General features: G+C 46.9%; 1 protein-coding gene across 2 annotated transcripts in view; it reads left to right on the top strand.

Annotated features, from left to right (window-relative positions):
- Window positions 1-26,029, top strand: part of GNG8 (G protein subunit gamma 8) — a 135,838-nt gene that overhangs the window by 71,218 nt on the left and 38,591 nt on the right. The window contains exon 1 of one of the 2 annotated variants that reach the window (XM_030218887.1): window positions 19,635-19,706. The exons of the other annotated variant lie outside the window; for it this stretch is intronic. The gene's annotated coding sequence lies outside the window, so the exon portion shown is untranslated. Of the gene's footprint in view, window positions 1-19,634; window positions 19,707-26,029 lie in introns of those variants that run through there. 2 annotated transcript variants of the gene reach the window in all.

Here is a 26,029-nt window from a genome sequence, read left to right as displayed (position 1 = left end):
AACTTGCTTAGCGCATAAATGCAAGGGGACATTCACAGGGGAGAAGCATGGGCAGGACCAGTATTTGAGTGCATAGTAAGGTAGACATGGAGAAAGCCACTACTTATCTCTGGGATTGAACATAAGAACATAAGCGTTGCCATACTGGGGACAGACTGAAGGTCCATCAAGCCCAACAGTGGCCAATCCAGGTCAAAAGTACCTGGCAACATCCCAGAACAGTAAAACAGATTTTATGCTGCTTATCCTAGAACTAAGCAGTGAATTTTTCCAAGTTCATCTTAGTAATGACTTATGGACTTTTCCTTTAGGAAACTATCCAAACCATTTTTAAACCCTGCTAAGCTGTTTTTTCCACATTCCCTGGCAAAAAATTCCAAAGTTTAATTACATAGTAAGGGGTGCTTTTACTAAGCGGTGGTAGGCACTAATGTCTACCTCCCGTGCACAAAAATGCACTACATCGTAGCGCTCAGGTGTCCAGTGGTAGTTCAAGCATCTACACATGCTTCCCTAACGTTAAAAAATATGTTATATTTTTTGCACCAGGGTGTGTTAGGGGGGCAGAGAGTAGACGTGCCCAGCAGGGCCGCCAAGACACTGAGCTGGGCCCGGGGCAGGGCCACTGACGCTAACCCCCTGATCACCGCCCCCCTGATTGCTGCCCCCGATCACCACCGCCCCCCCCCCTCGGATTGTTGCCGCTTCCGCCCCCTCCCCCCAGGATCGCCACTGCTGCAACTGAGGTACCTTGGGGTTGGCGGGGATCCTGAGGCCCCGTCAGTGGAAGAATCCAGTGCTGCTCTTCACTCCATGCCTGCCCTGCCCCTGTGGCTGCTTTTTTTCTCTCATTGCGCATGCTCAGTTTCAAAACCGAGTATGCGCCTGAGGGAGAAAAGCAGCTGCTTGGTATGGTGGTAGAAGCAAGCGAAGAGCAGTGCTGGAGAGGGGCCCGGCGCCAGAGTTTTCTCTCTCCTGCTCCTGTCGGGACCCGATCACTTGGGGCCCGTCAGGAGCAGGAGAGAGAGAGAGAGAGAGAGACTCCGGCAATGGGCCCCCCTTGAAGGTCGAGCCTGGGGAACTTTGCCCCCCTACCCCCTCTTGGCGGCCCTGGTGCCCAGCACTAATCGGTTAGTGCAGCTAAACTGCTGCACATCAACCTGATTAGCGCATGGGTAGCACGTGAGTCCTTTGTGCCTACTAAATAGGTGTCAGTAAGGTCTCATGCACTAATGGCCATGTGCTAATTGGGAAATTAGTGCATGCCATTAATAGAAAAAAATGGAAACGCGGTCATTTTACTTTCACGCTAAAAGTGTCCTCAGTGCATGAGGAAACCCACATACTAATCATAGCACATGGCTCCTTTTAGCGCAGATTAGTAAAAGGGTCCTTAAGTGAAGAAACATTTTCTCCAATTTATTTTAAATATACTACTTAGTAGCTTCATTGCATGACCCCTAGTCCTTCTATTTTTGGAAAGAATAAACAAGTGGAATCTTGCTACTCTTTGGGATTCGCCATCTACTTGTGACCTGGATTGGTCACTGCTGGAAACAGGATATTGGGCTAGATGGACCAACGGTGGGACCCAGTAAGGCTATTCTTATATTCTTAACTTTCAGAATACTGTTAGTTACATGCTAAAGTGTCTTGTTTAGGCATGTATATTTACACCTGCTATTGATACGATGTAAGTGGGTACATGGGTGGCTCTACCATTAGCCGCCTGAGGCGGGGACCTCAGGCGGCACACTTCTGAGGTGGCATCACCTCCCTTCCTTACTTCTCCAACCCCTTTCCACCAATTTATCTTTTCTTTCTCATTTTTCCAAAAGCGGTGGCATTGATTCCCAGAGGTTGCCCTGCCACCGTTCCCGGCCCCTTCTGTCTACTGCGGCCTGCCTCCGAGGAAACAAGAAGTTCAATCAGAGAGGTGGGCCGCAATAGAAAGAAGGGGCTGGGACCAGCAGCAGAGCAGCCTCTGGGAATCGCTGCCACCGCCTTTGGAAAATGAGAATGAAAAGGTCACCTTGAGCTACTACTGAAAAGGAGTGAGCAAAATCCAAATAAATAAATAAATTGGTGGAAGGGGGCTGTGGAAGAAGGGGGAGATGGCAGACTATGGCGGGGAGTAGTGGCAGCAGCAGCTCATCCCTCACCTCAGTGGTGGGGTGGTGGTGGCGGCTCATTCCTTGTCTCAGGCAGCAGATTGTCTTGGGCTGCCCCTGAGTGGGTGTGTCTAAATGTAGGTACATAGATGCTGCTAGTATTCTAAAATCATCTACGGAGAAGCCCCAAGTTACATGACAAACTTGATTGACTTAGAAATACATCTGAATCAACACGATCTTATCTAAATCTGCACTAAAGCTGCAAAGGACTTAAATACAAAACAACTTACGCATCTAGTTTTTCCTACATAAGCACCCAACTGTGGAACGCATTACCAAAAGCCTTGAAAACGACGTACGACCACCTAAACTTCCGGAAATCACTAAAAACTGACCTGTTTGAAAAGGCATACCCTACCGATCCAACTTAAATGCCTAATCTCTGCAACACAACCAAACTAAAGCACGTAATGGACATAACACAACTCTTCCGTTCTCTGATTCCCTAATGTGGCTGTGCCACATGAACTTGATCTTACCACAACATCACCCTGTATTTGTTCACACCGGAGCCTGCAAAGGTCTCTCTGGTACTATGTAAGCCACATTGAGCCTACAAATAGGTGGGAAAATGTGGGATACAAATGTAACAAACAAACAAATAAATAATGGCACTTTGGCACCCAGATGCACTCCTAGAATTAACCCTTCACCTGGTGCATCTTGTGGTGCCCAGTTATAGAACTGGCCCAGTGGGCAATTTCTATAATCCACTTTTAGGTACCACAATGTTGCGCAGTGAGAGCCTATTCTTGGCACCCAGATTCTGTTACAGAATACCAGTGTCATCTGGCATCGGTGCACCTAACATTTACGCACCGCAGTTACCAGTCATAGATCTGGCGTAACTGTGGTTGTCCTTCTGTGGATGCTTCCTTGCATGTATGTTGCTTTATTATGTTGCTTGTTCTTTATACACCCTACAGTTTGTATTCACATTATATTGTATAAACTGTATTACTCTATTATTAATTATTGTAAGCCAGATTGAACTAAGTAATTATATTTGGATAATGTGGGACTATAAGCATCAACTAAATGTCCGCACTATGCTTCTTTCAAAATAACGCTTAAGTGCTTTGCTGCCATTGATTTATTTATTTATTTGTTGCATTTGTATCCCACCTTATCCCACCTCTTTGCAGGCTCAAAGTGGCTTACAATACATCATGAGTAGTGGAAGAATGTTTGTAAATAAACATTTAGTATTGCAGGGTTTTGGTCAACATGATGATAATCAAACAAAGTAATAGTATACAAGCAGATATTAAGAGAATATAGATGGGCGAGTTGTGCATATTCACATTGGTTGATCTTTGTGCACTAAGAACTACATTCTGTAAATGGCGCCCAAATTTGTGCACCAAAAAAAATGAGTGCTGAGCGTTATTCTATAAGTGGAGTGGAGGAGTGGCCTAGTAGGTAGGGTGGTGGACTTTGGTCCTGAGGAACTGAGTTCAATTCCCACTTCAGGCACAGGCAGCTCCTTGTGACTCTGGACAAGTCACTTAACCCTCCATTGCCCCATGTAAACCACACTGAGCCTGCCATGAGTGGGAAAGCGCGGGGTACAAATGTAACAAAAAAAAAACCAACCTTGGAACATAGTGGTACATTAGACTGCTGGCAATTGAGTTGATACTGAGGCAAATATATTGCTCAATAGAGCATGTGAAGAGCAATTCTATAACTGAGCCCCTGCATTTACATGCCACTTCCATGGATAAATGTACAGAATACCAGTGTTTTTGTGGGTAAGTTTACATTTACCCCTGGATTCTATATATATAGTGCTCAAACTGTGCCAGTGGCGTAGCCACAGGTGGGCCTGGGTGGGCCAGGCCCCACCCACTTAGGGCTCAGGCCCGCCCAACAGTAGCACACGTTTAGCGGTAGCTGGTGGGGATCCCAAGCTTGGCCAGCTCAAGATTTCCCCCTGATGGTAATGAAAACACTACTCTCCACAATAACGGCACCTGAGCATGCTCAGTTTTCAGTGCATGCCTGCCAGGATGGAAAGAAGCATTTTCTCACCAGCTGAGAAATTTTTTGGGTGGTGGTTGGGGGGGGGGGGGGGGGGCGGGGAGAACACTTGGTGCCCACCCACTTCTTGCCTAGGCTCACCCAAAATCTGTTGTCTGGCTACACCCCTGAACTGTGCGTGCAAATTTCGGTACACGCCCAACTTGCATGCACAATTTAATTGAGTAATGAATCAATAATTGGGCACTAACAATCAATTTTGGCATTAATTGGCAACAATTTAGATTTACCTGGGCATCTTGCTCTAAGCACTATTCTATAAAGATGCACATGTAAATCTTTTAGCGCACAACTGAAAAGGGGGCATGGCCATGGGAGGAGCATGGGCAGGTCAGGATCATTCACTAAAGATATGTGCACCATTATAGAATTCAGGGGATCTTCACATGAGGATTTATGCCAGGTTACAGTTGATGTAAATCTTCATGCCCAAAGTTGGGAATGGATCCTGGCACAACACACTATTCTATAAGTGGCACCCAACTCAGAACACCATTTATTTATTTTATTACATTTGTACCCCACACTTTCCCACTCATGGCAGGCTCAATGTGGCTTACATGGGGCAATGGAGGGTTAAGTGACTTGCCCAGAGTCACAAGGAGCTACCTATGCCTGAAGTGGGAATTGAACTCAGTTCCTCAGGGCCAAAGTCCACCACCCTAACCACTAGGCCACTCCTAATGAAGAATAATGAAGAACTGATATTCTGGCTGGCTTCCTCACTGGGGATGATGCCAGGGAGGAGTTTGGGACATCAATAAGATTATAAAGGGAGATATTTTGGAGGAAAAATTGTCTGTGGCTCCCTTTAAACTGTATAAATCTTTGGCTTTGAAATAAGAATATAAGAACATAGAACATAAGAATAGCCATACTGGGTCAGACTAATGGTCCATCTAGCCCAGTTTTTCTGCTTCCAACAGTGGCCAATCCAAGTCACAAGTACCTGGCAGCAGGCATGTAGCCAGACCTGAATTTTGGGGGAGCCTGAGCCCAAAGTGTGTGTGTGTTGGGGGGGGGGGGGGGTCACATTTTGCCCCACCTCCCTGCTGCTCTCCATTCCTGCCACAACCCTACATACCTGGGCTGGCGGGGGAAAGCCCTGCTAGCAGAAGCCTTCCTCCAGTGCTGTTCGCTGCCACATACCACCTGCCCTGATTCCCCATAGGTGCACATGCTCACAGGGGCGTAGCCAGTATGGGGCCACGGGGGCCTGGGCCCCCGTAGATTTGCCCCTGGACCCCCCTGCTGACAAGGCTTCGTTCTAGTCTGATGTCCTTCAAGGCTTCGTTCTGTTTCTGTGAGTCTGACGTCCTGCACATACAATGTTAGACTAGAACAAAGCCTTGCTCGGAATTGGGAAGAAGAGGACCTTGGCTCAGCTGGCGGGGGTTGGGGTCCCCCGCCAGCAAGGGTAGGCGGCAGCGGGAGTGGGGTCATTGGGTTGTCAGCAGGGGGGGGGGTCGGCAATGGCAGGGGGGGGGGTCAAAGTTGGTGGGGGAGGTTAGCAATGGCGGCAGGGGTTCAGCAATGGCGGCAGGGGGGGCTAAAATGTGCCCCCTCACCTCGGGCTCTGGACCCCTCTCCCGCTGAAGTCTGGCTACGCCCTGATGCTCAGTTTTAACTTTTCCTCCAGGAACTTGTCCAAACCTTTTTTAAACCCAGATATGTTAAGCACTGTTACCACATCCTCTGGCAATGAGCTCCAGAGCTTAATTATTCTTTGAATGAAAAAATATTTCCTGCTATTTGTTTTGAAAGTATTTCCATGTAATTTCATTGAGTGTCCCCTGGTCTTTGTACTTTTTGAAGAGTGAAAAATTGATTCACTTTTACCTGTTTAGTTTACTAAAATTTGATATACCACCTTTTACAGGATTTTGTAGACCTCAATCATATCTCCTCTTAGTCATCTCTTTTCCAAGCTGAAGAGCCCTAACCTCTTTAACCTTTCCTCATATGAGAGGAGTTTCATCCCCGTTATTATTTTGGTTGCTTATCTTTGAACCTCACTAAGATTATAAAGGGAGGAACAACTGTCTTTGACTTCCTTTAAAAAGTATAAATCTTAGGCTTTGAAATATCCCATCCCCCTCCACACAAATTTGGTGTCAGCAAAGTTACTTGGAGAAAAAGGAGGTGGGGCTGGAGGTGTGGTCCAGTAGAGCCTTCTACAACTATATTATACTTTACTGGGCTAAACGTTTGCAAGCAAGTCCATCTGCACACAAGGCAGGGCTAAATCTGAGCCGACAAGTTTTGTCTGCTTAGATTTATCTTGATATTCAGCTGCATTTGTACCCACAGAAATGTTGCTATGTATCTGGATAAAGTTAACAAGAAAACCTTATAGGATAGGAGGCAATGTCCTTGTAGATTGGAAACTGGCTAAAAGATAGAAAACAGAGAGTAGGGCTAAATGGCCAATTATCTAAAAGGAGGAAGGTGAAGAGTGGAGGGCCCCAGAGATGTGTACTGGGACTGGCGCTTTTAAACATATTAATAAATGATCTGCAAATCAGAACAACAAGTGAGGTGATCAAATTTGCAGATGAGACAAAATTATTAAAAGTTGTTAAATCACATGTGGTTTGTGAGAAATTCCAGGAGCAGTGATTCCCAAACCTTGTCCTGGAGTTACCCCGGCCAGTCAGGTTTTTAGTATATCCACAATGAATATTCATAAGATAGATATGTGTGCAGTGGATGCAGTGCATACAAATCTCTCTCATAAATATTAATTGTGCATATCCTGAAAGCCTGACTGGCTGGGGTTCCTCCAGGATTAGGTTTGGGAACCACTGTCCAGGAGGATCTTGGGAGACTGCAGGACTGTGCATTCAAATAGCAGATGAAATTTAGGGGCTATTTATTACGGTGCGGTAAAAATCAGGCTTCTACTGCACCTTAATTTCCCACAGGAGTGATTAACCTACAATAGGTCAGTATTGCAAGTTCATTACTCCCATGGTATGTGAATAATGCTGCTTGTAATCAACCTCACAGACTTCATTATTCACAGTGCTCAGGAGTATCAGGCTGCAAAGCTGTGGTCCAATGCTCCTGGGAGCTTCTTGGAGGCTCTCTACAGAAGATGCTGCCCCTCCCCCTTCCCCCCAATCACTTCCCCCTGCCTCACAGACCTTCCCCTCTAGATACCTCTGAATAAAAGCACCCCTCTTGATGCTCACCAAATAGAAGCTTCCCCACAAAGATCCCCCTTAGACCCCTCCAGGACCTACATTTAATCCCTGGTCTCTAAAGCTGTCAGGGTAGGAACAATCCCTAGTTGCTTCTGCCCTTTGTTAGTGCTGAACTCAAAATGTCTCCGGCAACCACTAGTGGTAATCTTATGGTACTACTACTAGGTGTCAAACTGCCGTATCAGGGCAAGAAAAGACCTTACATAGTGGTAGTACCACAAAACTACTGCTAGGGGTTCCTGGTGACATTTTGAACCTGGAAAAAGTAAGCAGCAGGAGCAACTGGGGATTGCTCCTGCCGCGACCTCATTAGACACCAAGGACTAAAGGTAGGCTTGGGGAGAGGAGGGGGCTAGGGGAGGAGAAATGCTTTGAGTAATTAAGGGTCTTTGGGGTGGGAGAGAATTGGGAGGGGTTCTATTTTGGGGTCATTAGGAGAGCAAGGTCTTTGGGGGAGGGAGAGATTAGATTGGCGGGGGATTTTAGGGGAAAACTCCCTATAGAGTGCCAACCCCTTTAAGAAGCTACTGGGAATATTGGGCCATGGCTTTGCAGCCCAATGCTCCCAGGAAGGAAAAATACCACCAGATTTATTGCCAGAGGTATATTTTCAGGAATAACATGGCTTGCGGTGTTCACTGCAAGGTGCATTATTGAAAATACATAGTAATGAGATATTTTACATGCATTTGCATGCTTTGTATCTCGTTACTTATTTAAGATGTGTTAGAATAATATAACATGCATTATTGCTCTTCAACATACATTGGGCCATAACACACGCTTGTAAATATTCCTTCATACCCTAATTCTATAAAAGTCACCAAAAATTTAATGAACAAATTTGGGAACATGCCCAATTTGCTTGTGGAATTTAATTAAATAATAAGATAATTAGCACTTATAATTGGCTTCTTAACAAGCAATTATTGGCACTAATTAGATTTAAAAGGGGACATGGAAATGGGAGGGTCATAGTTTATGGTTTATTAAAAATTTTGCTATACCACTATAGCTAACTAGCAGGTCACAGTGGTTTACAAAGTACATAAAAATATAGAAGGTGGAAGATGGAAAAGAACTACATTTTGGACGCACTATTAAAGCTAAGAGTAGGAGGGAAAAAAAAGTAGACAGGCAAAATAATAACGAGCTAAATGGTATAACATACTACCTTAGGGGGCTGTTTACTAAAGCTTAGCTCGAGTTATGTGCTGCAGGGTCCATTTTATTCCTATGGGCCCTGCTGTAGATAGCTCGAGCTAAGCTTTAGTAAACAACCCCCTTAGTGTCCATCTTTCTAGGAGGAACATGATTCCGTAGCATAAGCACTATTCCAAATACTGCGACTATCTTTAAACACAGCTTACACATCAGCGCTTTTTTCAGTGCTGATTTTTTTCTGTGCCATATATAGAATTTACTCCTTAATGTGGACATGTGCAAAGTGATGTACATTGGGAAGATTAATCCAAATTATAGCTACATGATGCTAGGGTCCACATTAGGAGTCATCACTGAGGAAAAAGATCTAGGTGTCATTGTGGACTATACATTGAAATCTTCTGCTCAGTGTGCAGTGGAAAAGAAAATTATTAGGAAAGGAATAGAAAATATAACAAAGAATATTATAATGCCTCTGTTTCACTCCATGGTGCAACTGCATTTCGAGTATTGTGTGTAACTCTGGTTGCCATATCTCAGAAAAGATATAGCGGAATTAGAAAAAGTACAGAGAAGGGTGACAAAAATGATAAAGGAAACTGAATGACTCTTTTATGAGGAAAATGATAAAGAAGCTAGGTTTCTTCAGCTTGGGGAAGAGAACGCTGAGGGAGAATATGGTAGAGATCTACAAAATCCTGAGTGGAATAGAATGGGCAAACCTGAATTGCCTGTTTACATGTTCAAAAATAAGTGCAAAGGCTTTGGGATATGCCACAAAGTTACTATGTAGTGCATTTAAAACAAATAGGAGAATATATATATATTTTTTTTCTCAGTGCAAAATTAAGCTTTGGAATTTACTGCTGGAAGTTGTGGTAAAAGCAGTTAATGTAGCTGAGTATAGAAAAGGCCATAAACAGTTATTAAAGTAAACTTGGGGAAATGCATTGGTTATCCGGGGGGGCTGGAGATTCTGTCTACTTTTTGGAATTCTGCCAGGTACTTGTGGTCTAGATTGGCCACTGTTGGAAGCAGGATACTGGGCTCAATGGCCCTTTGGTCAGGCCCAGGGGCCACTGCAGCAAAATGCACAGATGGTTGTGCAGGAGTTAGTGCAACATATGTTAACCAGTGAATGTGCGTAAGTTAAGAGAGAGGCTGAAAAAAAAAAATCAAGTGACTCACTCCAAGGTCACACATACAAAATGGGTAACAGAGCAGAGGATTAGGACTGAGGCACAGGGAGGGAGATGTGGAGGGGCATAATCGAACGGGGTGCCCAAGTTTTCCTGCGGGCATCCTTGCAGGACGTCCCTGTGAAGGGGCAGGGAAACCTGTATTATCGAAACAAGATGGGCATCCATCTTTCTTTTCGATAATACGGTCGTGGATGCCCAAATCTCAACATTTAGGTCGACCTTAGAGATGGTCGACCTAAATGTTGAGATGATCGACCTTAGAGATGGTAATCCCCGGTTTTTGGCAATAATGGAAACAGAGGATGCCCATCTCAAAAACGACCAAATCCAAGTCCTTTGGTCCAGTAGCATAGCCAAGGGTGGGCCCGGGTGGGCTCAGGCCTACCCACTTTGGTCTCAGGCCCACCCAGTAGCAGCACACCTATGATGTAGCTGGCAGGGATCCCCAAGCCCCACCAGCCGAAAACTCCCAACAACTGTCCCTCCTGCATACCTTGTAAATAGCAGATATTCACCTGCAGTGAGCAGCAACTGATACATACTGTTCGCTCTGGCCCCACAGCCTTCCCTCTGATGTATTACCAATTATGTGGAAACAGGATGTTGCCTCAGAGGGAAGGGTGTGGGGCCAACATGAACAGTGTGTATTAGTTGTTGCTTGCTGCCGGTGAAAATCTGCTATTTAAAAGGTATGCAGGGGAGGGGGGATGTTTGAGAGACCATATGGCATGCAGGCAAGAGAGGGAGAGACCAAGAGGCATATTTTCAAAGCACTTAGCCTTCCAAAGTTCCATAGGTTTCTATGGAGCTTTGGAAGGCTAAGTGCTTTGAAAATATGCCTCCAAATCACTTGTGGGACAGGGCGGAGTTCTTCTGCCCACCCAGCTTTGGCTCAGGCCCACCCAACTACGCCCCTGCTTTGGTCATGGGAGGAGCCAGAATTTGTAGTGCACTGGTCCCCCTGACATGCCAGGACACCAACCGGGGGCACCAACTAGGGGGCACTACAGTGGACTTCACAAATTGCTCCCAGGTGCATAGCTCCCTTACCTTAGGTGCTGAGCCCCCCCCCAAAACCCACTCCCCCACAACTGTACACCACTACCATAGCCCTAAGGGGTGAAGGAGGGCACCTACATGAGATTGAAGGGGGGCAGACTGAGATTGAAGGGGGCCAGACTCAAGAAAAATGTCAGGAAGTATTTCTTCACGGAGAGAGTGGTGGATGCTTGGAATGCCCTCCCGTGGGAGGTGGTGGAGAGGAAAACGGTAACGGAATTCAAACATGCGTGGGATAAACATAAAGGAATCCTGTTCAGAAGGAAAGGATCCTCAGGAGCTTAACCGAGATTGGATAGCAGAGCCGGTAGTGGGAGGCGGGGCTGGAGGTTGTGAGGCGGGGATAGTGCAGGGCAGACTTATACGGTCTGTGCCAGAGCCAGTGGTGGGAGGCGGGACTGGAGGTTGGGAGGCAGGGATAGCGCTGGGCAGACTTATACGGTCTGTGCCAGAGCCGGTGGTGGGAGGCGGGGATAGTGCTGGGCAGACTTATACGGTCTATGCCAGAGCCGGTGGTTGGGAGGCGGGGCTAGTGCTGGGCAGACTTATACAGTCTGTGCCCTGAAGAGCACAGGTACAAATCAAAGTAGGGTATACACAAAAGTAGCACACATGAGTTGTCTTGTTGGGCAGACTGGATGGACCGTGCAGGTCTTTTTCTGCCGTCATCTACTATGTTACTATGTTACATGTGGGTACAGTGGGTTTCGGGTGGGTTTTGGAGGGCTCACATTTACCACCACAAGTGTAACAGGTAGGGGGGGGGGATGGGCCTGTCCGCCTGCCTGAAGTGCACTGCACCCACTAAAACTGCTCCAGGGACCTGCATACTGCTGTCAGGGAGCTGGGTATGACATTTGAGGCTGGCAAAAAAATATATTTTAAGTTTTTTTTTTTAGGGTGGGAGGCGGTTGGTGACCACTGGGGGAGTAAGGGAAGATCATCCCCGATTCCCTCCGGTGGTCATCTGGTCAGTTGGGGCACCTTTTCACAGCTTGGTCGCAAGAAAAAATGGACCAAGTAAAGTCTGCCAAGTGCTCAGGCTTCAGGGATGCCCTTCTTTTTTCCATTATCTTCCGAGGACGCCCATCACTTAATCACGCCCCAGTTGAGGACACCCAAAATCGGCTTTCAATTATGCCGATTTGGGCGACCCTGAGAGAAGGATTTGTGTCGGAAGATGTGTGCCCTTCTCTTTTGAAAATAAACCTGAAAGTGACTTGCCCTTCTTTTTCTCTTGCTCTTCCCCCTCCTCCTTCCAGTCTCTCTCTTGCACTTTCCCTATCTTTTTCTATTTCTGCTCTGTCAGGAATCCTCCATCTCTCTCCAACTGCTCACTTTTTCTGCCTCTGTTTTTGCTTTCTTCCCTCTCTCTATCTCTCTCATTCTCTCTTTCTCTCACTCTCTGGCCCTCTTCCCAGAACCTTTGTCTGCATAAAATGCGCTTCATTTTAAAAACACTTCTGTTATTCATCAAGAAGAGAAACAGAGAGTGGAATGAAATTTCAAACAGTTCATATACTCAGGTCTAAAACACTGAGAGGAAACATTCAGCTTGTGACCAAGATCATTTCTTCAACACTGCGGCCCAGCCTCAGGCTGTCTGTGATACAGGATTTCATCTCACATCCCTAACACCACTGCCCCAGCCTCAGCCTGTAATTTAGAAATGAAGTGAAATTAGAATGCTGAAGCTGGATTTTCTTGCCTATCTGTCTTGACTAGCCTGTAAGGTTCTTGCAGCAGGGAATGTCTCTGGGTACTGCTTAACACAGGCTGTGCACATAAATCTGTAGCACACATCCCATATAGACTCAGGGTTCTGCTAAGTGCTTAAGGGTTAATGCTATCTGTGCAGTTCCAGGGTCCTGCTATAGCCCTGACCCTGTTGTGAACCTTGTCCTGCAGTGCCCTCGTGTGGGTAATTAGATCACTGCAATCTGCTCAGCATCAAAGATGAATTATGTGTAGACTAGAGGAAAAGGCCCATTTCTGTTAGAAATGAAACGGGCGCTAGCAAGGTAATCTCATTTTGCCATGAATGTTTTTAAGGTTTTTTTTTTAATATATATTTGCTGTGATGCTAATGAATAATTTCCAAGAATGTTTTATGACTAATGTGATGCATGAGAATGATATGTGTTTTGTGTTATGTATTTCTGTTGTTTACTTTCTTTGTGTTTGTCAGTGAGTTGTATGTATAGTTTTTTGTAAGAGGGAAACAGTATGCAGATTTTAGTAAATTTTTAATGCATACATAATGTTTTACTAAATTTGTAAGATTTCATCATAAACAATATTTTTTGTGAAACGTTTGTTACAATGAGGTAAAAGGTTTCCTTGATCATGACCATCGATTACTTTAACAATCACATCTGAAGAGTTGTGAACTCGTGAAGATGCAACATACAGTTGTCCATGTGTAAACACAGGTTCAGTGAGTAGAATGCCTACTTTTTCAAAAGTTTGTCCTTTGGACTTGTTTATTGTCATTGCAAAAGCCAATTTAACTGGAAATTGTCTTCGACATAGTGTAAATGGGAGGTCAGTGTTTGATGGGGCTAGGTCAATATGTGGGATAAAAACAATACTGTCTGTAGTTGACCCAGTGATAACTTTACTAATAATGAGGCTTCGTTTCAAGTCTTTCACTATTAAGTGAGTCCCGTTACACAAACCTCGTTTGGTGTTTAAATTCCTCAGTAGAATAATAATTGCGCCAATTTTTAAACGTAGTTTATGAGAAGGCATGCCAGTTGGTGTTTGTTCATGAAGGAATTCAACAGGATATAATTGATCCTGCATCAGTGTGTGTGTGTGACACAGAGAGTGTGACAGGGTTGATGCTTCTTTACTGGGAGGGGGTGATGGGGGCTTGGAGGGCGGTCAGCGTTGCTGGGGGAGTGTCAGTGATTGAGTGTGTGATACGCAGAGAGAGAGTGAGTGTGCATGTATCCATGTCCAGCATCAGTGTGTGTGTGTGAGATTGACAGTGGGGGAGGGGAACTGGGATCCTGTATCAGTGTGTGTGTGTGTGACACAGAGAGTGTGACAGGGTTGAACCTTCTTTACTGGGAAGGGGTGGGGGGACTTGGAGGGGGGTCAGCGTTGCTGGGAGGGTGTCACTGATTGAGTGTGTGATACACAAAGAGAGAGTGAGTGTCCATGTATCCATGTCCTGCATCAGTGTGTGTGTGTGTGAGATTGACAGGGGGGGGGGGGGAACTGGGATCCTGCATCAGTGTGTGTGTGTGACAGGGTTGATGCTTCTTTACTGGGAGGGGGGGTGGTGGGCTTGGAGTGAGGTCTGTTTTGCTGGGGGTGGTGGGGTGATACAGAGAGTGAGAGTGAGTGTCCATCTATCCATGTTCTGCATCAGTGTGTGTGTGTGTATGAGATTGACAGGGTGTGTGTGTGTGTGTGTGTGTGTATCACAGAGATACTTCATGTGTGTCACAGAGAGAGATCGTGTTTGTGAAAGTGAGAGAGGGTGGTGCAAATTCGGAGGGTGGGTGCGAGTGTCTGTGTGTGTGTGTGATTGAGATTGTGTGTGTGTGTGTGAGAATGTTAAAGGGGGACGGGGCTGGTGATCTTGGAGGATGTGGCGGGATCTTGCATCAGTGTGTGTGTGTGACACAGAGAGTGTGACAGGGTTCATGCTTCTTTACTGGGAGGGGTTGTCGGGTTTGAAGGGGGATCAGCATCGCTGGGGGGGTTGGGTGTTTGTAAGAGTTCCCCTTTTGGGGGGGAAGGGGGCTGGAATGAGTGTTTGAGAAACTGAGGGGGTGGGGGGGTCAGTGTTGCTGGGGGTTGGTGTGTCAGTGAGTGGGAAGGCAGGTTTTTGCGCCGAGTGTGCTCGTGTTGTGGACCTTGAGGTACGAAGGTTTCAATGCTTAGCAAAGGCAGGCGGGCGACTTTGAGAAGAAGGCAGCCAGCACAGGTCGCTATCAGTTGGAGGAGAGGTAGAGAGGGAGGCCACTGGCGGACAACTTCGAGAAGAGGGCGGGCAGCGCAGTTCGCGACGGGCTATCAGTGTGAGGAGACAGAAAGAGGGAGGGTGTTTGAGAAAGTGAGGGGGTGGGGGGGTCAGCGTTGCTGGGGGGTTGGTGTGTCAGTGAGTGGGAAGGCAGGTTTTTGCGCAGAGTGTGCTCGTGTTGTGGACCTTGAGCTACAAAGTTTTCAATTCTTAGCAAAGGCAGGCGGGCGACTTTGAGAAGACGGCGGGCAGTGCAGGTCATGTAGGGCTATCAGTTGGAGGAGAGGTAGAGAGGGAGGCCGCTGGCGGATGACTTCGAGAAGAGGGTGGGCAGCACAGTTCGCGACGGGCTATCACTGTGAGGAGAGAGGGAGGAGCACCTGGTGCTTAAGATGCTTCGTGGTTTCCCTGGCATCTCGGTGACGTCTCCGGAAGGCTTCAGTCGCGTCGCAGTTTCCCTGGCAACACGGTGACATCACTGGAAGGCTTCAGACATTACAAACCGAGAGCTTCAGAACGTTGGAGGTGCAAATTATTATAGTAGATGAGTGAGTACATGTGCAGAGGCATGTTTGTGGATGTGTCTTTTTACATTATAAAGGCTATTCTATATTCCAGGCAGACACATTTACGCACATTTTGTGCATGTAAATGTCTAGAATAATTGCACTTATGAGCATAAGTGTATACTTATCTGTGGATGTGCCAATAGGGTGTCCTAGTGCTGTTCTGCAAATATCCACTTAGTTTATATAGCACGCATTGGCATGGGGTATATACATGGGTGGGGCATGAATGGGACATGGGCAGGGCTCCCAGTTATATATATAGCTTACAGAACACTGTAAGTTACCCATGTCTCTGCCACATGTATGTGCCTCAGGTGGTACCCCATCAAAATAGCCATGACAAAATTGCCCTGACAAAAAAACTCCAAACAAAAAAGCTCCTGACATAATAGCCACTGTTAAAATGGCCTGCCCATAATATAGCCCTTGACAAATTAGCCCCCCCCCCCGACAAAAGGGCCCGATCAGGCTACCCAGAATATGGCACTGCATTTTTTTTCCCTAATAATCTTACCTTGCCAAGCAGAATAAGTTTGGTAAGACTATGAAAATGATGACTATATATATATATATATATATATATATATATATATATATATATATATTATTAGCATGTTGATGAAAGAATAGTTTCCTTAAACAGCAGAACGGATCATGAATACCAGTTGGTAGCTATAGAATTTTGTTTATTTATTTAATGCTGGTAGGAGCCTTTATCAGTGAAGATTTTGCTTGTATCATCTTTTTTTGTGATGTGTTGTTTTTTCTAAGGGGCTATTTTGTCGAGGGTTATTTTGTGTGTGGGGGGGGGGGGGGCATTTTGTCAAGGGCTATTTGGTTAGAAGGCTGTTTTGTTGGGCTATTTTGTCGGGGTGCCATCTCAGATCTATGGCTGGTGTAACTATGAGCTCATAAATATTAGGAATGCCAATACTGGGTTCTATAATGATATCTTGGCACCCAGGTTCCCAGTGCACATCCTACATGGAGGCACCCAGTTGTAGAATTGTCCCCTATATATCCATTGTAGGAGGTCTAAAGCAAACCTTATTTAGTGTCTAATGCACAAAAGGGGTTCTGTGTGGCTTTAACCGTTCACTGTAGCAGCTACCGATAATCCAATTCAAATGTATTACAATGAGCATTCCATATAATGAACAGAAAGGAGTGTCTACCTTTAACATGCAAAATTTTCTGGAGCTGTCCTTGTGATTCCATCCCATCTGTCTACCTACCCTTTTTGCTGGGGGTTTCTTTTTCTTCCCCTTGCTGGAGAGACTTCTGGACCCGCCTATGCATTGGGGGATCTAGAGATAAAAGACACCCTCACACACCCAAACCTCAGGAAAGGAGGGACCCTGGAGAGAGCAGCTAGAATGTGTACGTATAAATTCACATTTCAGCTCTTACCCGGGATAAGGAAGCAAAATGTATGGTGAGGATTTTACAGACCCCAGGGTCCGATCCTGGAAACAGAAAACTTGGGATCCTGTAGGCACAGGCAGAAAGCGAATCCTGGATTTGGCAGGCACAGGCAGAATCTGAGCCAGGGACTGGGAGAGCATGCAGCAGTGGGACAAAATGATGCCTGGGCATGCGCAGAACATGGACATTTACTGAGATACTGCTCTGCACATGTGCTAGGCACTTTCTCTACGAAGCTGCTTGCAGAATTTCTGAGCATCTCATTTGCATGTGATTTCCTTTGAGCATCAGTCACTGTTTACAAATAGGCATCGGAATGGGGGAAGTCACTGGTGCAGTGGCACCCCCCCCCCAAAAATCTTGGGGGAGCAGGAGGCTTGCAACAGGCTCTCCCCACTCCCACCCAATACCTCCCTGTTGTGGCCACTACTGCTGCTGTTTCAGCAGTGGTGGCAAAAACAGAGAAAAAGATTGCGGGGCCACACTGTTCCTGCTTGTGGCTGCCAGTTCCGCCTTCCTCTGACATAATTTCCTGTTCTGGGGCAGAGACGGTCAGCCGCAAGCGGGAACAATGCGGCCTCACAATCTTTTACTTTGTTTTTGCTGCCACTGCTGAAACAGCAGCAGCAGTGGTGGCTGGAGCGGGGGTGGGGGTATTGGGTGGGAGTGGGGAGAGACTTCTGCCCCAGTGGAAGTGGGGGTGTCCAGTGAGAGGAGGAGAGGGGTTAGATGCTGAATGTGGGGGGGGGGGGCTGAAAAAAGGACAGACACTGGATGGAGGGGGAGGTGGCAGATGCTGGATGTAGTAGGGAGAGAAGGGACAGACACTGGATGAGGGGAGAGCGGGTACAGATGTCGGATGAAAGGGGGAGAGAGGTGGCAGATGCTGGATATAGGGGGGAGAGGAGGGACAGACACTGGATGAGGGGAAGAGAGGGGACAGATGTCAGATGGAAAGGGGAAGAAGAGGGACAGACACTGGATGAGGAGGCGAGAGGGGATTGATGCTGGATGGAAGGGGGAGAGAGGATGCAGATGCTGGATGGAACTGGGGAGAGAATGGGGTCTGAGTGGATGGAAGTGTGGAGAGAGAGAGAGAGGGGCCAGATGCTGGATGGAGGAGGGAGGAGGAGGGAGAAAAAGAGGAGAAACTCTGGATGAAAGTGAGGAGAGAGAAGGGTCAGATGTTGGATGGAATGGGGGGAGAGAGAGGGGGCAGATGCTGGATGGAAAGGGGGAGAGAAGGGGCCATATTTAATGGTGCCATATTTAATGGTGACCTGTGAACATTGATGCCTCAGTGGCAACCCTAGTGGCTGGATCAGGGTCCTTGACTGCAGGGTTCTGTTGCATGGCCCCCAGGTGAGGACTGCACTAAAGCTGGGAGAGGATATAAAATGGAGGAAACAATCCCCAGCGGGCCCAGCATCAGATCCCATTGCACTGAATTCCAGGCTGGATATGCAAAAGAGCAGGAGAAGTCTGTCTGGTGAAATGAAAAAGGGAGGGGAATGGATTTAATTTATACCTTTTTCAGTTGCAACTCAAGGCAAGTTACATTCAGGTCCAGTAGGTATTTTCCTGTCCCCAGTGGGATTATAATCTAACCAGTTAATATGCAGCCCACAGTGGTCATATTTTTAAAGTGCTGCATGCAGTGAGCTGAATTAGACAATATCCAGCTACTGTCATTGTGTATCCAGACAACTCACTGGGCATAGTTAGAGCTGTTTTTTTATGCAGTCCTGGTTGCCTGTTTAGTTATCTAGGCACTGGCACCAAATATTGACATATAATCTCCTGTCCCCTAAACCACATAACACTAACTGGCTAGTGCTCTGGCAGTCAGACATAATATTCAGTGGCACTTTTTGGTTAAATACCACTGAATATTATGTCCTGACCCGGTCAGCATTGTTTAACCAGGTAGGAGGCTCTCCTATCCCATTAAATAGCAATATTGATCGCTGAGTTTGTACCTGAGGCAATAGCGGGTTATGTGAGTTACCCAAGATCACAAGGAGTAGCAGCAGGATTTCAACTGGGCTTCCCTGGTGCTCAGCTCACTGCTCTAACCATTAGGCTATTCTTTCACTCCATCATACACTGCCTACCTCCTTCCTATCTGACTCCCGTCTGTGACTCCTCATTCAAACACTTCATACCACCAATAGCATTGGATGGAATTACTAGGAACAGTCTTTCTGCAGAGAGGAAGGGAGGAATCTGCATGTGGTTTGCAGGGTTTGTGTGCATGGCGTGAATGTATATGTATACACAGTGCTTTTTTTGAGGGGGTACTGAGTACCGACACCTTTTCCACTGTCTGCTAAACTTGACCCATGGTTCTCGTATTTTAATGAAAGGGCTCAGGTTCTACATACAAATTCTGCCTTGTCATAGATTCTAAGACTGATTGCAGGGGTCCTGGCTATTGTAGGGTGGGTCCCTCAATGATCACTCCACCCCTGAAGGGTGGCCTAGCATTTGAGTACCGGCACCTTTTTTTGCTAGTCAAAATGCACTGTGTAAACATATGTGCAGCAGAAAGAAAGGAAGGGCCCAAGCTGTGCATGATTTCAGCTTCTGTGTTTTGCCATGCTGGGACAAGAAAGGGAGGGATGGATGACAAAGGGAGGGGAAAGGACCAGACAAGGAGGGAGGGCTCTTCCTGTCTCTGTGGGAAACTTCAGGACATCTCTCTAAGCTCAGGGGGGTGGCTGCTTGTTAGAAATAACATAACCTTTTCACTTCACTGAGAGATGCAGAACGGCAGGCACAGAGAGAGTGGTGCCCTCAGCAACAGGTGGAGAGAGCGTCAGTTTCCTTTCCAGCAATTCATCTGTCTATCCGTTTGTCTGGGTGAGGCTCACAATCTTCAGCAACAGGTGAGAGCAGCTTCAGTCTTGTCTCTGCCCATTTATCCACCCATCCCTTCCTTTGTCCATCTGTCCGGGAGGCTCTAACCTCTTCACCATCTGTTTGTCCGCACGTCAAGCAGGCAGGACTCTTAGGTAGAAGTCATTCTCCCCCTCTCTGTTTCTGTCACTGTCTGTCTATCTCTGTTTATCAGTCCTTTGGCTTTCCCACTAGTAAACCTGCCTGGCAGGTACCTCCTGTGGATGTCCAGGAGGATGTGGTGTAAGCTTAGGTTCCATATGGAACAGGTTAACTATAATTTGGGACTCCCTTAATTGACAGTGATTAACAAGGATTGCTATACTCCAATATACTCAGTATTCATCACATAGGGATATCTATGGAAAATGCTTTGTGTGATGGACAGGGAGGATACAGATACCCCTTAGAATAACTATAGAAGGAAGGAAATCCTATGTAGATGATCACGTTACATTGGGTTAACTGAATCAGAACTGGAAGAATTTCCAGTCAAAAGCCTTCAACAAATTGCAGCCCTCAAGCAATAACCATGGAGAAACTGAATTGTGTGTAACAGTTCTCCACAATCAGTTCCAAATATACGACTGAGCATAGGGAAGAAATGCAGTGGGTGGCACATCGCAACCAGAGAACCCAAAACCTGGAGCTAAATTGCAATAATAATAATAATAAAGACCATAGGGAGACACTAGACAGAAATAGGAACTCTCAGGTGGGGATCATATTTAGCAGGACTTTCACCGAGATCAGAAAATTGTTCCCTTTCCATCTGTGCAAATATTCACTGGGATTTTCAGTGTATGTTTTGCCATGTGTGGATGTTTGTGTTCATGGTTCTGCCCCGTCCTCGCTTCCATCCTGCCCCTTATCCTGGGTCCAGCCATTCTCTTCTCTGTGGTCTGCCCTGATCATTCCCCTCATGGTCCCGACAGCGGGTGACTCAAGTCTATGCAGTAATTGGCCTGCCTCTGGCAGAATGGCTGGCAGCAGCCCTTTAATTAGCCACCCCTGGAGATCCCTGCAGCTGCCAGGCTGATCAATTCCCTTTCTTCTGAAACCTCACTAATTTGTTAGTGTGACACCAGCTGGGCCCCCTGCTACTCTTCCTCCACCCCACCAAGAACCTGCTCCCAACACACATACACCTGTCAGATCCTTGTTAGACTTTTATAAACATATAAAGAACCTTATTTACTGAACACATATGTAGACATGGTTTAATAGGACAGAGTCAACATGGATTTAGCCAAGGGAAGTCTTGCCTCACCAATCTGCCACATTGTTTTGAAGGTGTGAATAAACATATGTCTAGAAGTGAGCCAGTTGATTTAGTGTGTCTAGATTTTCAGAAAGCATTTGAATCCCTTGTGAGAGACTCATGAATAAATTAAAATGCATTGGATAGGAGGCAATGTTCTGTTTTGGATTGGGAACTGATTAAAAGACGGAAAACAGAGAGTAGGATTAAGAAGAAGAGAATCTATATGGGACTGGTGCTTTTTAACATTTATTTATATGTTTGGATTAGCTCAAATCTTTTTTCAGTAGTAGATCAAGGTGAGTTACATTCAGGTACAGTAGGTATTTTTCCCTGTCCCTAGATGGCTCACAATCTAATCTTTTGTACCTGCGGCAATGGAGGGTTAAGAGACTTGTTCAAGGTCACAAGGGGCAGCAGTGGGATTTGAATTGGGTTTTCCTAGTTGGCAGCCTGGTGGTCTAACCATTACGTTACTCTCCCACTCCATATTTAAAAATGATCTGGAAATGAGAAAAATGTGTGAAGTGATTAAATTTGTAGATGACACAAAATTGTTCAAAGTTTAAATTAGCATGTAAATTGTGAAAAATGATAAGAGGACCTTGGGAGAATGGGCATCCAAATAGCAGAGGAATTCAATGGTAGCATATGCAAAGTGATGCACCTAGGGAAGAATAAACCAGATTGTAGCTGCACGATGCCAGGTTCAACATTAGAAGTCAGCACCCAGGGAAAGGATCTAGGCAGGGCCAGCTCACGATGTTGTGGCACCCTGGGTCAACTTTTCTTACTGTTCTCCTGCCCCACCCCAAATATTTTTTCCTCTTATGCCAGCTTTTGTCCCTCCAGCCCCCTTGAATAGTTTTTTTTTACTTTTTACAAATCCCCCCCCAAAACCCACTCCCCACAACTCTACACCATTACCATAGCCCTAAGGGGTGAAGGGGGGCACCTACATGCAGGGCCGTGCCAATGCGGTAAGCGGGGTAAGCACCGCAGGAGGGCGCCCACCTCTGGAGGGCGCCGCCGCGGTGCTTACCCTCGCCCCGCGCCGCCGAGGCCTTTAAATCTTTTACTTGCAGTCGCAGCAGCGTCTGTGAAAGCGGAGCGCTGCCGACGTCTCCCTTCCCTTCGCGCTGTTGGTTCCCTCAGTGTCCTGCCTTCTTCTGACGTCAGAAGAAGGCGGGACACTGAGGGAACCAACAGCGCGAAGGGAAGGGAGACGTCGGCAGCGCTCCACTTTCACAGACGCTGCTGCGACTGCAAGTAAAAGATTTAAAGGCCCCCAGGGCGCGCCGCGATCATCTTCACGGGGGGGGGGGGGGAGGGGGCGCGCGCGCCAACTGTTCATCTGCGGGGGGGGGGGGGGGGGCGCCAACTGTTCGTCTGCGGGGGGGGGGCGGCACAGACCCTTGGCACGGGCCTGCCTACATGTGGGTACAGTGGGTTTTGGAGGACTCCCATTTACCACCACAAGTGTACCAGGTAGGGGGGGATGGGCCTGGGTCCACCTGTCTGAAGTGCACTGCACCCACTAAAAACTGCTCCAGGGACTTGCATACTGCCATCAGGGAGCTGGGTATGACATTTCAGGCTGGCATAGAGGCTGGCAAAAAAGGGTTTTTTTAAAAGGTTTTTTTTTGGGTGGGAGGGGGTTGGTGACCACTGGGGGAGTAAGGGGAGGTCATCCTCAATTCCCTCCGGTGGTCATTTGGGGCTCCTTTTGAAGCTTGGTCGTGAAAAAAAAGGGACCAAGTAAAGCCGGCAAAATGCTCGTCAAGCCTGGCTTTTTTTTTTTCATTATCAGGTGAAGCCGGCCATCTCGTGAGCACGCCCCCGTCCCGCCTTCACTACCCTAGCGACACGCCCCCTTGATGTTTCACCGGCTCCGCAACGGAAAGCGGTTGAACCCAGCCAAAATCGGCTTTCGATTATACTGATTTGGCCGGGTTCAGGAGATCGCCGGCCATCTCCAGATTTGTGTCGAAAGATGGCCGGCGATCACTTTCGAAAATGAGCTGGAAAGTCAACATGGATTTAGTGAAGGGAAATCTTCCCTCACCAATCTACTACATTTCTTTGAAGGGGTGAACAAACATGTGGATAAAGGTGAGCCAGTTGATATTGTGTACAGTGGCGTAGCCAGACTGCCAATTTTGGGTGGGCCTGAACCCAAAGTGGGTGGGCACAAAATTTTCTTTGTACCCCCCCCCCCAGCAAAATTTAGTCACACTCAGATGCATTTGTCACACAGGGTAAAGTGCTGCTTTTCAGTGCATCCGATTTCAGACAATTTACTAATCCTTTTCAGTGAGCTTTCAGAGGCCAAAACCTCCTGCCTCAGGTCAGTATAATGCTGTTACGGTATCCTCTCCTGACCTAAGGAAGGAAGTATTGGTCTCTGAAACTTTATTAACACCATATTACTTTATCCTAAATTAAAAATAAAATTATTTTCTTTACCTTTGTTGTATGGCCATTTACTTTGTCTCATTGTGTCTCTAGATTCTGCTTTCTTTCGTTTAACTCTTCTGCCAGGGTTTCCTGGCCATTTGTCATTTTTCTCTCCTTTTTCTTTGCTTTCTTCAATATTTTTCTGCCTCTCTCTGTGTCCAGATTTAATTCATTCTTACTATCCATTCTTTAATTTCCTTCATCTACTTATGGCTTTTCATCTTTTTCTCACCCTTGTTCTCCCCATGCCCCTTCCTCTTATTCTCCAATCTTTCACTACTCCCCCTTTCCATGCAGCAGCTCTCCTCTTTCTCTCCCCATCCTTCCAGTGTCTCCCCTCTCTCTCCCCATCCTCCAATAGTCTCCCCTCTTTCTTTCTGCATCCTTCCATCCAGTGTCACCTCTTTCTCCCTACCCTTCCATCCAGCATCTTCCCTCTTTCTCTCCCCATCCTTCTACCCATCTACCCTCTCTCCTGATCCTTCCATCTAATGTCTCTCTCCCTCCTTCTAACCAGTGTCTATCTCTCTACCCTTTTCTGTTCAGTGTCCCTTCTCTCTCCACATCCTTCCAGTCTCTCCCCTTTCTCTCTGCATCCTTCCATCCAGTGTCTCTCTCCCCACCCATCCGTTTTCCCTGTTTCTCTGCCATCCTTCCATCTGTTTTCCCTCTTTCTCTGCCATCCTTCCATCTTCTTCCATCTCTGTACCTCTATCGTCCTCCATGTTTAGTATCTCCTTTTCTCTGTGTCCCTATATTACTCTGTCCATCTTCTCCCCTCTCTTTGTCCCCAGTGCCAATATATTTCTACCCTCTCTGACCCTACCCCATCCAGCTTCTCTCCTTCTCACTCCCTCCTCTTTCCAGCATCTGGTTTGGTTGCTTGATTTCCTGCCTCCCTCCCTCAAGCTGTAGGTTTAATATTCCCTTTTCCTTCATCTCCTTGGTCTGGTATCTCTGTTTCCCTTCCCTCCCTCCTTGTGCTGTACCAACAGTTCTCTCCCTTCCCTCCAGTTCTCCTCCCATGTCCAGCAGCTCTCTCCCTTCCATCCAGATCCCCTCCTCCTCTTCCTCCCACATCTAACAGCTCTCTCCCTTCCACCCAGCTTCCTCCTCTTCCTTCAGCAGCTCTCTCCCTTCCATTGTCCCCTCCTTCTCTTCCTCCCATATCCAGCAGCTCTTTCCCTTCCCTCCAGTCCCTTCCTCCTCTTCCTCCCTTGTCCAGCAGCTCTCCAACCCCTTCCTCCTCTCCCTCCCATGTCCAGCAGCTCTCTCCCTTCCATTCAGTCCCCTCCTCCCCTTCCTTCAGCAGCTCTCTCCCTTCCATCGTCCCCTCCTTCTCTTCCTCCCATGTCCAGCAGCTCTCTCCCTTCCCTCCAGTCCCTTCCTCCTCTTCCTCCCTTGTCCAGCAGCTCTCCAACCCCTTCCTCCTCTCCCTCCCATGTCTAGCAGCTCTCTCCTTTCCCTCCCTCTTCCAGAAGCTCTCCAGCCCCTTCCTCCCACCTCCAGCAGCTCTCTTCCTTCCCAGTTCCCTCTAATCCCCTTCCTCCTACAAGTCTGACTCTGTCTCTGTCTCTGGCAAAAGTATCCCTTCCCCCCCAACCAACAAGCCACAAATCCAGCACTTGCCCTCCAGGCCCACCCATCCAAATCCTTCATCGCTGTCACTGCCTTTTCTCCCGCAGCTTCCGGGAGGCAGCGATCAGCGTTACCTGTCAATGCCTGCCCTGAAATTATGCTTCTTTTCTCCCCAGGCTTTGCCCCGCTCGTTTCTTCGCTCATCGGCAGCGCTACGCTGCGGTGCTATTCAAACAGGCAGCTCCGCTCCTCTCTGCTGCGTCCATCCGGCCCTCTGATGCACTTCCTGTTTAGTAGGGCCGGATGTTCTATTGTGGATTAAAAACTGGTTAAAAGATAGAAAACAGAGAGTAGGGTTAAATGGTCAGTATTCTCAATGGAGAAGGGTAGTTAGTGGGATTCCCCAGGGGTCTGTGCTGGGACCGCTGCTTTTTAACATATTTATAAATGACCTAGAGATGGGAGTAACTAGTGAGGTAATTAAATTTGCTGATGATACAAAGTTATTCAAAGTCATTAAATCACGGGAGGATTGTGAAAAATTACAAGAGAACCTTACGAGACTGGGAGACTGGGCGTCTAAATGGCAGACAACATTTAATGTGAGCAAGTGCAAAGTGATGCATGTGGGAAAGAGGAACCTGAATTATATCTACGTCATGCAAGGTTCCATGTTAGGAGTCACAGACCAAGAAAGGGATCTAGGCATCATCGTTGATGATACGTTGAAACCTTCTGCTCAGTGTGCTGCTGCGGCTAAGAAAGCAAATAGAATGTTAGGTATTATTAGGAAAGGAATGGAAAACAAAAATAAGGATGTTATAATGCCTTTGTATCGCTCCATGGTGTGACCGCACCTCGAGTATTGTGTTCAATTCTGGTCTCCGCATCTCAAAAAAGATATAGTGGAATTAGAAAAGGTGCAGAGAAGGGCGACGAAAATGATAAAGGGGATGGGACGACTTCCCTATGAGGAAAGGCTAAAGCGGCTAGGGCTCTTCATCTTGGAGAAAAGGT

Source organism: Microcaecilia unicolor, chromosome 11, assembly GCF_901765095.1.
Source record: "Microcaecilia unicolor chromosome 11, aMicUni1.1, whole genome shotgun sequence".
NCBI lineage: Eukaryota > Metazoa > Chordata > Amphibia > Gymnophiona > Siphonopidae > Microcaecilia > Microcaecilia unicolor.
Note: the sequence above shows the minus strand (reverse complement) of the source record. Positions and strands in the feature narration are given on the sequence as shown.